The 14,009-nt window shown below is 42.5% G+C and overlaps 1 protein-coding gene across 6 annotated transcripts in view; it reads right to left on the reverse strand.

The window, feature by feature from the left end:
- The window catches only part of Astn2 (astrotactin 2), a 975,380-nt gene that overhangs the window by 364,842 nt on the left and 596,529 nt on the right, over window positions 1–14,009 (reverse strand).

Below are 14,009 nucleotides of genomic sequence, written 5' to 3' on the forward strand. Positions count from 1 at the left end.
TCTGTTTTATTTTGTTAAGAACACATTTGTGTAGATTTTCGTGCTTTCTTCCAATTTTTTAACCTCAATTAAGAGAGTATCAGTGATTATTAAGTTGAGATACAAAACAGATGCTTTCCAAGGGACACTGACCTATTCTAAATTTACAATGTGTTTGTAATTGTGTGAGTAATAGTTATATCATGTTAGGTGAATTTATGACTTGGTTATTGTTTCATTCAGACATGACATATGAATTTTGTCAAAGTTGATAATGGGTAGATTGTGATGGCTATTCCGTTGTCAACTTGACTACATCTGCAAATGGAGGGTACACTGTGATCCAGATCTTGAGACTGAAAGACAAAGGCTTTTGATTTGGATCTTGACATTAGGATGATATATGGTTTTAATCCAGATTTTGGGGGACAGTGACCATGAAAAGCTGAGGCTCAGCCAAGGTAATCCATGTCTTTTATTCCAGGAGACTGGGGCAAAGAGATCTCCAAGTTCAAGGCCAGTCTCAGACAGAGCAAATTCCAAGTCCAGGCTTGGTGGTACACACCTTCAATCCAGGCCATACCTTCTGCTCGAGGCCTACAGAAGGATATTTGGAAAAGGAAAGGTTTGTTCTTTGCCTGATTGTACTTAACTTGCCATCACATTTGTTGTAACCCATTTTTCAAGTTTCCGGCTTATAGAGAAGACCAGATGAAACACCTAGTATTATGGGACTGAGCTTAAACTACTTAAACTCTTGGATTTCCCACTCATAGCTGCCCACTGTTGTGTTAGTTAGACAGTAGACTATAAGTGATTATAATAAATTCCTTTAATATATACAGACATTTCATAAGTTCTGTGACTCTAAAGAACCCTGGCTAATGCAGAATTGAATAAGAAATGTCCCCTATGGGCTCATGTGTTTGAACACTTGGCCTCCAGCTAGAGGCACTGTTTGGGAAGACTCTGCCACTTTTAAGAGGTGGAGTTTTACTGGAGGAAGTATTTGGGCACATATTTCAGATCTTATAGCCTGCCTGTTCATCATCTGCTTCTTGTCTCTGGATACAATGTGAAGAGCTACCTCCATCTCCTGTTACTAAGACTTCTTACTAAGTTAAACATAGAGCCAAAATAAACACTTCCTCTCTGAACTTGCTTCTTGTCTGGTGTGTTTTTCAAAGTACTGAGAAAAGTGTCTAATGCAATGATAATTAGTAGAGGCTATATCCTTCAACTAAGGAGCAAAGGAAGACAACTCTGATTCTAGTCCATTGGGCAGAAAGTACAAGACAAGTGTTTGTGTGAATACCCATGTTTTCCTATTCTCGAAATAAAATTCAGTATCTACACTCTTTAACTCAGTATTGTTTAAATCCAGAGCAGTGTTTGCTTAGGGAATGAAAACCAGGAGTTGCCTGTTATCTGCAGATAATACTCACATGCATTTATCTCCTCTTCCTCCCAGATCTATTTATTTTAAATGTCTGAGTGTTTTGTCTGCTTGAATTACTGTAAAAATAAATACACAAAAACATGTGTGGGTCGAACTCCACTGCCCCTGTGTGGGATATGAGTCTCCACCCCAGTGCACTGGTTCCTATCGATAAACCTCATGTGATTACAGCAAGGATGGTCTTGTGTGAGTTCTTGGGGGGTCGAGTCATCCTGAGACTTGAGTGAGGGTCTCCCTGCTATAGGGATCTTTCATTTGGGGGCTCGTCTGGGATCAGCGACCACCCTCGTTTCCGAAGACCCACTTGGAAGTGAGATAGTGTCTGTGTCTGTGTTTTGTGCCGGCTAAACTCTGGGTCTGTATTTGCTATTCTGGGTCTGTATCTGCTCGTGAGTTCTGGAGTTCTGGTTTTGCAGTTGCTCCCATCTCGGGCTGAGAGGGAGGCTTGTGTCTCAGGAGAGACTTGAGTGTGAGCGGTAGATGTGCTAGGGGCTCACCGATTGTGTTGCCCTGAGAGACGTCCCAGGAGGTCTGGGAAAACCCCACGGAAGCCTGGGAGATTCCCGTCCGGGTGCCGGTGGGGAATTTGGTGATTCTCCTGGATTGGAGAAGAGACCCATCCTCGAGGCCCTCTGGGTGCCGGTGAGTATTCGGTGATTCTCCTGGATTGTAGAAAAGACCCGTCCTCCCGGCCGTCTGTATTTCCAGAGTGGTCTTTGTGTGTCTTAGGTCTTTGTTTTGTGTTAGAACAAATTCTGGTTGGGAAAGAGGAGTGATGTGGAATCTGCTCCCCTTCATATGTTTTTGGTGTCACCTTGGGAAGGAGGAGTGAAATGGAATCCATTCCCCTTCATCTGTCTGTGGTTGAGAAGGAAAAGTGATGTGGAATACGCTGTCCTTCATCTGTCTTTGGTGAGCTCACGGAAGCTCCCGTCTGAATCAGTTCAGTTTTGTGGTGATCTCACTGCGGCCGCTTGTTTTTTTTTTTTTTTTTTTTTTTTTTTTTTTTTTCTTGTTTTGTTTGTTTGTTTGTTTGTTTGTTTTTGTTCACACTTCTGGTTTTTTGTCTGTTAATCTTTTGATTGTCTTTCTGTGTGACTGAATGCTATTTGTCCTCTTCGGTGGACCTCTATTTTCTGGACTCTCTTCTTGTTTTTGCAGCATTCCACTTGAGATGCTTGTTAGTAGCTGTTACAGGAAAGACAGAATCCTACTAGAGGCCAGAAAAATGTTCCAGACACGGATGGAAGGCCCTCACTTTTGCCTGTTGACTTCAATATGCCTGAAGGTAGGGAGTGCCAGGTCTACCATCAGACTCCAATGGTGGGTCTCTGAGGGGCTGAAAAAACACCCCACCAATTTGGCTAAAGTAAGGAAAAGATATGAAGAAAAGGTTGCAGAAACTTGAAGGGTTAAGCTTAGTCGCTGAGATAGTTAGTGTAAGTTGCAGAGAAAATAAGGTTGATGTGTGGTTCAGGGTCTGTGCACAAAAGTAGACAGCACTTAGTATCTGTAGAAGCAGATGCAGACAGAGAGACTGAAAAAAAAAGAAAGAAAAAAGACAAAAAGAGCAGAAAGCTAGGGAAGAAAAGAGACAAAAAGAAGAGGAAGCTAGAGAGCTAAAGAGAGATAAAAGACAAGAGAGGAACATATACTGGCCACAGTAGTTAGGGAACCTAGGAAGACATGCCTGGCAACAGAAGAGAATTCCTGACTAAAGATCGGTGTGACTAATGCAAAGAAAAAGGACATTGGGTCAGGGACGGCCCCAGGAAGAACAAGAGGGGCCTCTCCAGTGCCCCCGAGGCAAGCCTCTCGGTCCTAGAGTGCTGGCTAGCAAAGATAGACAGGAAGCCCGCCCAGTTGTTTTGTGAATACGGGGGGTGGGGGGGCTAACACTCTGTGCTTCTATGCCCAAATGGACTAGTGTCCAACAAAGGACCTTGAGTACAGGGGGCTATTGGCAACAAACAATACTTATGGACTACCCGAAGAACAGTGGACCTTGGCGTGGGCCGGATAACCCACTAGTTCATAGTCATCTCTGACTGCCCCATCCCTTGCTTATGAGAAATTTGCTCTCCAAAACGGCTTTTGTGGGCTGAAATGGCTGATTGAGGCCATGTGTATGCATATCTGCAGACTGTGTATGTGGAGCTTAAGACCTGTCTCAGTGCACCAGTACCTGATGCTGGGAGATGTGTGGCTTAGTGCTGTTCTGCCTGGAACACACCACTCTTGCCAGCCAGACACTAACAATTATCACCCAATCCAGAACTTAAAACTGTGGTAGAGTGGCTGATGTTTTGCCTTTGAATAAAATGTCCCAGAGGATGTGACCACTGGTCAGCTGACATGGACTAGATTCTCCACCGGTTGGAGGCAATCTGGTCACCTTGTTGCCCAATCCTGACCTGGAGCCACCACAGCACGAGTGTTAAGTACTGGCAGAAGCCCATGGGTGGAGGGAAGACCTCTGAGAATGACCGACCCCTGCTGAAAGCCGAGGCTACCTTGTCCACAGACGGGAACAGTTCTCTTCATGAATGAAGGTCAGAGATAAGTGGGTGCTGCCATGGTGGACAACACAATGTCATCTGGGACGGCCGAACCTCAACCCCCCAGCAGGTCAGTGCCACAGATGCCTTTGCCACCTCTTGGATGCCCTGATGAAGACAGCAACTGTGATTATTATTCATTGCCCAGGACATCAGGAGGGAAGAGATTCAGTGGCATGGGGCAGTAACAAAGCAGATCAAGTGGTTCGAGAAATGGCTATGTAGGAGCCTATCCTGGTTACAGGCCTGCAAGAGACAGCCACTGGGAACTGGGATCGGACTAAGGGATGGCCTCATTTAGACTGTACAACAGAAGAAAAGGCCCAAATTGCTTAAGAAAAAAAGACAATGGCACACTTGAGGGAAAACTATTTTCCCCAGAGAACAAACAAAAGACTTACTTTGCCAAATACACAAATGGACTCATTTAGGAGATAAGAAGCTTGTCCAAGTAGTTAAAGTATATGTAATAGACTTTAAGATTTTAGCCAGAGAGGCAGTAAAAAAGATATGTGAGTAAGTGAATGCTTAGCAAACAAATAGGGCAAAGAGACTTAAAGAGTATAGTAGAAAGTCGAAGTGAACTTCACTGGGATAAAAACCAGGAAAATATGGTTATAAGTATCTCCTAGTGCTTGTAGATACCTTTTCAGGAATAGATAGAAACTTTCCTCACCAAGCAAGAGACGGCCTTGGTAGTCATCAAGAAGATACTGGAAGAAATCTTCCCCAGGTCTGGAGTGCCCAAGGTAATCTGGTCAGACAATGGCCCTACGGCCCTACGACCCTACTTTCATTGCCAAGGTAAGCCAGGGTGTGGCCAAGTATTTAGAGGTTGATTGGAAATTACATTGTATTTACAGACCTCAAAGTTCAGGACAGGTAGAGTAAATAAATAAAACTCTAAAAGAAATCCTGACCAAATTGACCATGGAGACTGGCGCAGACTGGGTGGCACTCCTTCCCTCTTGCTCTCTTCAGAGCAAGAAATTCCCCTTCCAGATTCAGCCTTACCTACTTTGAGATCTTATATGGGGCCTCGGCTCCTCTGACTGTATTAGATGATGTTACTGAACCAACATGTCATAGTAATAATGATTTGTATGCCAGGCTAAAAGACCTACAGGTGATACAGAAAAAAATCTGGTCACATCTGGCAGCAGCCTATGCTCCAGGGACTCCTGAGACAACTCATCAGGAGACATCTCATCAGTTCCAGGTCGGAGACTCGGCTACATACAATGACACAGAACCCAGACACTCAAGCCTTGCTGGAAAGGACCTTACCTGTTACTGCTGACCACCCTGACAGCTGTCAAATCTCAGCCCTCACCAGCTGTGTACTAGCTGTTGGGGCTGAGAGCTGGGACCTAAAGGGACACTCAGATCTTCACAAAGCTCTCTGGACCTGCACATCAAATAAGTGGGTACATCAGAGATGTGACTTGTAGGGTTACTATAATGCTCCCTTGAGGAGTGTGCTTTAGAAACAAGAATTTCATGTTTCCCTGGGTTCCATCGAGATAGGTCCCCCAATTGTAAGTGTGGGGGTAGGCTTGATTTCTACTGCAAATGATGTAACATTGCATGTGTTAGTACTCCTAACACTTCTTGGAACTGTGCCTCAGGGATCACAATCTGTGTAAGTTTAGAAGCTCTAAAAGAGAGTCATGACCTTGGTGTGTAGGTTCAGATAGTGTTCAGATTGTGTTGCAAGGGCAATTACTTAGGGCTATCTCAAGGCTGAGTCTAGGTGTTGCAAGGGCAGATACAAGGACATCTGCTGTTCCCCTGCAACACAAGGCTTATGGTGAATTCAGCACTGCCATTGACTTAGATATAGAAAGAGTAAAAAAGACTTTTTACCTGATCTCCAAGCATCCCTAACCTCCCTCTCAGAGGTACTCCTTCAGAATAGGAGAAGATTAGACATGATATTCCTTAAAGAAGGAGGTCTCTGTGCTACACTAAAAGAATGTTGCTTCTATGTAGACCATTCAGGAGTAATTAAAGACTCCATGAGTAAACTTAGAGAAAGGTTAGACAAAAGACAGATAGACTGAGAAAAACATCAGGGATGACTACTCTGATATCTTCCCTTCTGGGACCGTTCTCAGTTTTGCTTCTGCTTCTGATTATAGGTCCATGTGTGTTAAATAAACTAGTTACCTTCATTAGAGAAAGAGTGAGTACTGTTCAGATTTTGATGTTACACCAACAGTATCATGCTTTAGGAGGACAAGAAAATCAATATTATAAAGGTACTAAAATTTAGTTCTATGATTAGAACTAGCCACTAGAAGAAGTGGGGAATGAAAGAATAAAAAATACAGCCAAAAATTCAGAAGTTTAAAAATGCAACCTCACCCCTAAGAAGCCCTAAATACCTCAAATTCCAGACCCTGCCCTCTACCTGTAAGTAAGTAAAAGGTCACATTTCTTGAGCCTGCTCTCCAAGGAACTAGATAAAAGGACTTAACATAAGGTCCTTAGATATGCGATTCCAGACCTAGTAAAGATAACAGAAAGCTTCTTCCAGGAGCTAGCTGAAAATCTTAGAGAACAACCTTGAGAAGCAGGAAGCTTCTAGGAACTAGCGGACAATAAAGGTAAGCAATCTTGAGAGACAGGAAGCTTCTCCTTGTGATTTTCCAATGACGCCATTCCTGCCCCCTTGGGTTGTGGCTTCTTCCTTTAAATACCCTTTCTCTCAGCCTCTCGGGGTTGAACTCCACTGCCCCTGCATGGGATATGAGTCTCAACCCCAGTGCACTGGTTCCTATTGATAAACCTCATGTGATTACAGCAAAAAAAAAAAAAAAAAAAAAAAAAAAAAAAAAAGCATGTGTGCCTGGGTATGCATAAAGGTCAGAAAGAGATATGAGATCTCCTGGAACTGGAGTTACAAATTGCTTTGAGATACCATGTAGGTGTTGAGAACTGCACCTGGATCCTCTGGAAGAACAAGTACTCCTAACTGCTGAGCTATCTTTTCATATGGTTAATTCATTTTCATGGAAACAGAAGCTAAGAAATACTTGGGATAGTTCAAGCTCCTAGCTTTTCTTCCTAAGAGTAGTTCAGGTGGCTGTGAGCCTTGACTGATTGTCTTTCTAACCACCCTCAGAAATATAAAAATTCTAAATCAACTGATGAAATTCTCACGTAGTTCAGCCAGAGACCCATGCTCCTTCCAGTTTGCCCAGGAGCTGGAGCAGAGATCTCGCTCTGGATCCCCATCCACACACCCCAGTGACAGCTTGATGCCCCAGGTGTTCTGACACATCTAGAATCAAATGTGAGGCCCCAAACCTTGGTATAACCATGAGTCCTTTTCCCCACCCTTCACCCCTCCCCCACTCCCGTACTGCACTCAGGAAACATACCTCAGTGACAAAGACAGACACTATCCCAAAGTAAAAGAATGAAAAATTTTTTCCAAGAAAATGATCCCAAGAAACAAGCTGGAGTAGTCATTCTAATAACCAATAAAATAGACTTTCAACCAAAAGTCATCAAAAAAAATGGAGAAGAACAGTAATTGTGGATTGCTGTCCATATGCAGGTGAGGGCAGGCACAAGATAAGGCTAGAACCTGTGATTGAGCAGAGGATAAAGAAGGTAGACTGAGAGTTTTAAAGACGAGGGAGATAGGAACACTGGAAGAAGGAAGATAGAAGAAGAGAAGAACAAATCAGATCCATGTGGCTTTACCTAGCCACAAGTAGCCATGACTATCATAGAAAGGCTGGATTAATACAGGACAATATTTCTAATCTAGGTGGGCAGCATATACCAATATCAATTGGCTCTGAGTTCATTGTGTGGATGTTTCGTTGGTTAAGAATTTACTAGTATAAATCTGACTGATAAATTACAAGCCTCTAGAATTTTGATTTTACTGGGTTATGGGGATCTGTGACAGCTAACCACAGGGGAAAAATGGCTGGGAATGTGAGCAGAATCCAGAGCAGGAGAACTGCAAATTGGGCAGTTGGCCACTACATGGGGACCATGGAGACCATGGAGAGGGAAATTGTATTACTAGAGCACAGCCAGTGCTAGCATGGGTAGTTGTTGGGTTTGTTTGTTTGATTGTTTTGTTTGTTTTTGTTTTGTTTTTATATTTCATGCAACACTACGTACTCATCAAAAGAAAAATTCACCAAGATGAACTCTCAATTCTGAACATGTATGCCCAAAATGCAAGGGTACCAACATTTCTAAAAGAAACATTAGTCAAGCTCAAAGCACACATTGAACCCCAAACAATAATACTAGGAATTTTCACCACCACACTGTGACCAATGGAAAGATCATGGAAACAGAAACTAAATAGACTGAAACTGACCTCAAGCTATACTTTAGAGCAATAGTGAAGAAAACATGGTATTGGTAGAGAGAGACAGGCAGGTAGATAAATAGAATAGAACTGAAGACCCGGAAATGAACCCAAACATCTATGGTCAATTGATCTTTGATGAAGAAGCTAAAACCATCCAATGGAAAAAGGTAGCCTTTTCAGCAAATGGTGCTGGTCAACTGCTGGTCAACATGTAGAAGAGTGCAAATTGATCCATTCTTATCTCCCTCTACAAAACTCAATTCCAAGTGGATTAAGAACCTCCCCATAAAACCAGACACTCTGAAACTAATAAAGAGAAATTCGAGAAGAGTCTCCAAAACATGGGCACAGGGGGAAATTTCCTGAAATAACACCAATCTACAGGTGGGACCTCATAAAACTGAAAACTTATGTAAGGCAAAGGACACTGTCAACAGGAAAAAAAGCAACCCACAAATTGGGAAAAGATCTTTGCCATCCCTACGTCTGATGGAGGGCTAAAATCCAAAATATACAAAGAACTCAAAAAGTTAGACTCCAGAGAACCAAATAACCCTATTTTTAAATGTGGAGTACAGAGCTAAACAGAATTCTCAATTGAAGAATCACAAACAGCTGAGAAGCACTTAAAGAAATGTTCAACATCATTTGTCACCAGGGAAATGCAAATCAAAATTACCCTGAGATCCCACGTCACATCAATCAAAATGTCTTAAATCATAAATACAGGTAACAGCACATGCTGGCGAGGGTGTGAATAAAGCAGACCATTTCCCCATTGCTGGAGGGGCTGCAAGTTTAGAAAACCACTTTGGAAATCAAGCTAGTGGTTACTGAGAAAGTTGGGAATAGTTCTACCTGAAGACCAAGCTATACCACTACTTGGCATATACCCTAAAGATGCTCCAATATAACGAGGACATATGCTCCACTGTGTTTATAGCAGTCTTATTTTTAATAACTAGAAGCTGGAAACAATCCAGATGTCCCTCAACAGAATAATGGATACAGAAAATGTGGTACATCTACACAGTGGAGTACTACTCAGCTATTAAAAACAGTTACTTAAGGAAATTTGCAGGTAAATGAATGGAAGTAGAAAATATCATCCTGAGCGTGGTAACCCAGTCACAAAAGAACACACATAGTATGTACTCACTGATAAGTGGATATTAGCCCAAAAGCTCACAATGCTCATGACACAATCCACAGACTAAATGGAACTTAAGAGGTGTAGATACTTCAGTCCTACATTGCAGTAGTGGGGGTGGGGGTGCGGGACAGGATGGTCACGGGGAGGTGGAGGGAGGAGGAACCTGGGAGGGAGAGGGGAGGGGGAGGAAACAGGCGGGGGGGTAGTATCAGTAATGGAGTGGCTGGGAGAGTGGTACAGAGAGTTAGGAAATCGAATAAAAATATGAAGCAGTAGGGAATGAGGAACTGGAATAGCCTCTGGAGGGTACCAGACTTCAGGAAAATGCGAGGCTCCCAGGAGTCATTGGGAATGATGTTAGCTGAAATTCACAGAGAAGGGGAGATAGATCCTATAAAGATCACTTCCAGTAGACAGGCACAGCCTTCATTTGGGGAATGGGGCTACCCACCCATCTCAAAGTTTTTAACCCCAAAATGTTCCTGTCCAAAGGAAGAACAGGAACAAAAAAATGGAGCAGAGAAGGGCTATCCTGGGACCATCCCACCTGGGGACTGCAAATCTGACACTGTTGTTGTTGCCAAGAGAAGTTTACTGATACGAACCTGGTGTGGCTGTTCCTTGGGAGGTCTGATCAGCAACCAACCAATGCAGATGTGTCCTCTTGGAGCCAACTATCAGACTGAGCTCAGGGACCCAGGTAGCTAACTGAGGGACTGGAGGAGTGGAGGAGGATTGCAGCCCCATAGGAAGAACAGCATTGGTTGGTTGGATCACCCAGCGCTCCGAGGGACTGGGACTAGAATAACAATCAAAGAGTGACTGGGAGGGATCATGGATCCAGAAACATATGTAGTAGTCGATGGCCTTGTCTGACATCAAAGGTAGGGGAGGTTCCTCTTGGTCCTGTGGAGGTTTGATGCCCCAGCATAGGGGGATGTTGGAACCCTGGTGCTGGACAGGGTGGATGGGGGAGCACCCTCATAGAAGCAAAGGGGAGGGAAGAAAGGGCCGATTGGGAGGGAGGGGTTGTGGAGGGGTAATCAGGAAGCAGGATATCATTTGAGATGTAAATGAATGGAACGTTTAATAAAATAGAAAAAAGAAATTCTTACACTGTTTACATGTTAACAAGTGGGGAAATGTCTCAGTTAGTAAAGTCAAGAAATATAACTTTCTTTTTCTTAAGCAAAGACAACTACATAATCTACTGTATTGTTTTCATGTGCTTGTTTAACTGTTTACATTCAGTGTCAAGAAGCACAAAGCTAAGTTTATCATATGTTGAGTAATTTTCTAATTTCAGACTTCCAGATCTATTTTCTCTTTCCCACTCTCATTCCTTATACATACTCTTGCTAAGCCCTATCTTTATATCAGTAACTTCCAAAAACTTGCATCAGATTTATGTGGATAAAATTAAGTTCTCTTGGAAATGTGTGTGGTAGACACTATAAACTCACTCACACAAACACAGCAGATAAACTCAGTTGCTAGGCAACTTACTGGGGTCTTCACAGAAGGCAATGCCTCTCCATCTGTAAGAATCATTCTAATTACTTCAGCTTAAAGTCCAGTGACTTCACAACCAACCTCCAAGTTTCTGTCAGTTACATTGGTTATTTGACCTCTGTTCCCATCCATCAGGACCAAGGGCGACTCAGTAACCCACTATCAGTATCCTCTTTGTCCTTTGGGGCAAGAACTTATGCTCAATGCTTCACTACACTGCTAGCATCTCAAGAATCCCAAACACAGAAAGAATATAGCAAATCCTTTTATTACAATATTAAAGTTTTAACAATGCCCTTGGGTCAAGCAATAGAAAATGGCAACACAGATACTGTGGGTATTTGGATGAGAATGAACTCAATAGGCTCACAGATTTGAATGTTTAGCCCTCAGAGAGTGGGGCTACTTGAGAAAGATTAAGAAGTACAACCTTATGGGAGAAAGTCTGCCATTAGAGATTGGACTTGAGGTTTCAAAAGCCATACGCCAGACCCAATCTTTCTTTCTCTATCTTTGCTTATAGAAGAGGATATCTCTCTCTGCTACTTCTCCAGTACCAAGGTGCCTACCGACATGCCCCCTGCTATGATGATAGTGGATACTCTGAAACCATAAGCCATCAATGAAATTTCTTCCTTCGTAAGAGTAGCCTTGTTTATATTGTCTTTTCCCAGGGATAGAACTAGGATAGACACTCGGGTGCCTAAGATATACCTTCTCTTCTTAAAGGGCACATGGTATGACAGGTACACGTGAAACAAGTAAATGAAGAACTCAATGGAATTCCCATAGAAAGGAAAAAAAGGGGGTAGGCTGTGTTTGTCTGAGTGGCAATCTGAATAGATAGCCAGAGATCATTTCTATAAATCCAGATATCACAAGTAAAGTTAGATTAGCTACAATGGTAGGTATGGTGATGCCTGTTTTCTCAGTTCTTGGGAGGTCGATACAAGAGAAGGAGTTTAAAGTCCCTGGCTACATGGCCAATCCAAAACCAGCTTGGGCTCCACGAGACCCTGCCTCAACCCTCTTCCAACACCTATAAAATGAATTACAGGCAAATTTAAGTAATCCTCTCCCAATCAAAGGATGGATGGAAATTTAAAAAAAATAGATAATTTACTACACAGCTTATTTAATGCTTTATTTAGTATGCCAGTTCTAATAATTATATCTGCATATGTATCAGACACATACATATGAGAATGACAAAGAGAAAGAACTCTTTCTATATGTTCTCAATCCTGCTTTGAGCCATAATTTAAGCAGTCTTTATCTGTAAGCATTGGTATTATCACCTGTTTTTTTAAGTAATTGTACATCTATTTCACCACTCCCACAGTGATCAGAACTTGCTGAAGAAGAAGATGCCTGCCTTAACTCTAGAAAGTAGCAAAGAGATGTCCAGGTTAAAGGACCAGGGACAGATGAGATGAGTTGAGTACAGGGAGAAGAGAAGTGGCAGAGAGAACAGTGTTGTCAAAATCCCATAGGCTGTGGCCGTGGGGGTAGCAAAGGATGGGGATGTGTGTGAAATGATAACGGAAAAGGCCAGACTAGCAATGCCTTCCATTGACTTACGTCAAGGCCTTTTAAAAAATAATTATTAGCTGAGCACCACTATGCGCTAGGTTCTGTTCAAGTTATTGGACACAGAGTAGGAAACAATATAAAATTCATTGATTGGATACTTAAATGCTATAGCTTTCTACCTATTAAAGTAATAATTACGCAGCTTACCGAACGCCTCTTTCCACATGCCAGTCTCTCTGCTTGCATAATTTCACTTAATTCTCACAATTATGTACAGTCACTTCTGAGCCTACATTAAAGAGCGGAGGCTCAAAGAGATTGAATCACTTCAGAAAGATCACATGAGTGGATAATAGTTAGAGGCTGGCAACGATAGATAGGAGATCTGTTTTGCCTGTAATTGGAGCCGCACATGGTAGGTTGGAATTCCTATGGCCCCAATTACCAGCTATGTAACCTTGGGCAAGCCACCAAGCCTCCAAACCTCTGTGCTTGGTTTTCTAGTCAGTAAAATGGAAATCATGACTGTCCCTTTCTTGCAGAGCTGTCATGAGGATTAACAGACAAGTCACTTAAAGCAGTCATGACATGTAAGAAGTACTTAATGAATCATTAGCTGCCGTTATTAACCTGGTTACAAACAGATTTATTCAGTCTGCTCCCATCCAGCCTTAGAAAGGTCATAAAGCTTTATATGAGGTAAGCAAGGGAGGGTCCATTTTGTTTACCCTGCTTAATTCAACAGCATCTAACTTCTCTCTCAGCCAACTCTCTCACAGCACCTGCTAATAGCTTTCATTGTTTACAGCACTTCTAACAAGTGTGGGTAACTTCTCATTTGCATCCTTAATAGACAATTTCCAAAGCACATAGAAAGTACAGTTGGTTTTAGGAAACCTGCATTTGATTTCCTTTTCTGTTTTGTTTACCAGCTTCTAAAGGGGCTCTAAGCTCACCCACGCTCTAATCCAAACTTGTTTAACACTTTTACAGAAATTTCAAGGTCAAGAAGTCTAGTCTCACAGACCAGAAAAGCAAAATGGAGGGCGTCTTATCAGATTAAAGGCCAAACAACTCTCACCAGATCACACGGCGTAGTTACTTCACTCCATACTGTACGTAGCTTGGAAGCAATCCCAATACTTGCATATATGTGATGTAGGCAATGCATTATTCACTGTTGCAGCCACATATACAGAGAATATTGTAACCTTGTTACAGAGGAGGAAACTGAGGAACCAAGTAATGTGCTAAGTAATGTGCCCAAGGTCACCCAGCAAAGAGGCCACAAGTTACAAGTATGGCTTTAAATGTTATTGCTTCACAGGACAACAAGCCAGACAGTACTTTGCACTTCACACAATCATTTTTATATCAGGACAGGAATTATAAACAATTTACAACTAACGAAGGGATGGAGTCCTGGGAGGCTTGCCTACTGCCTAAAGGACAGGGGTGATGCTGGGACTA

Source organism: Rattus norvegicus, chromosome 5 (genome assembly GCF_021556685.1).
Source record: "Rattus norvegicus strain SHRSP/BbbUtx chromosome 5, alternate assembly SHRSP_T2T, whole genome shotgun sequence".
Classification (NCBI taxonomy): Eukaryota; Metazoa; Chordata; class Mammalia; order Rodentia; family Muridae; genus Rattus; species Rattus norvegicus.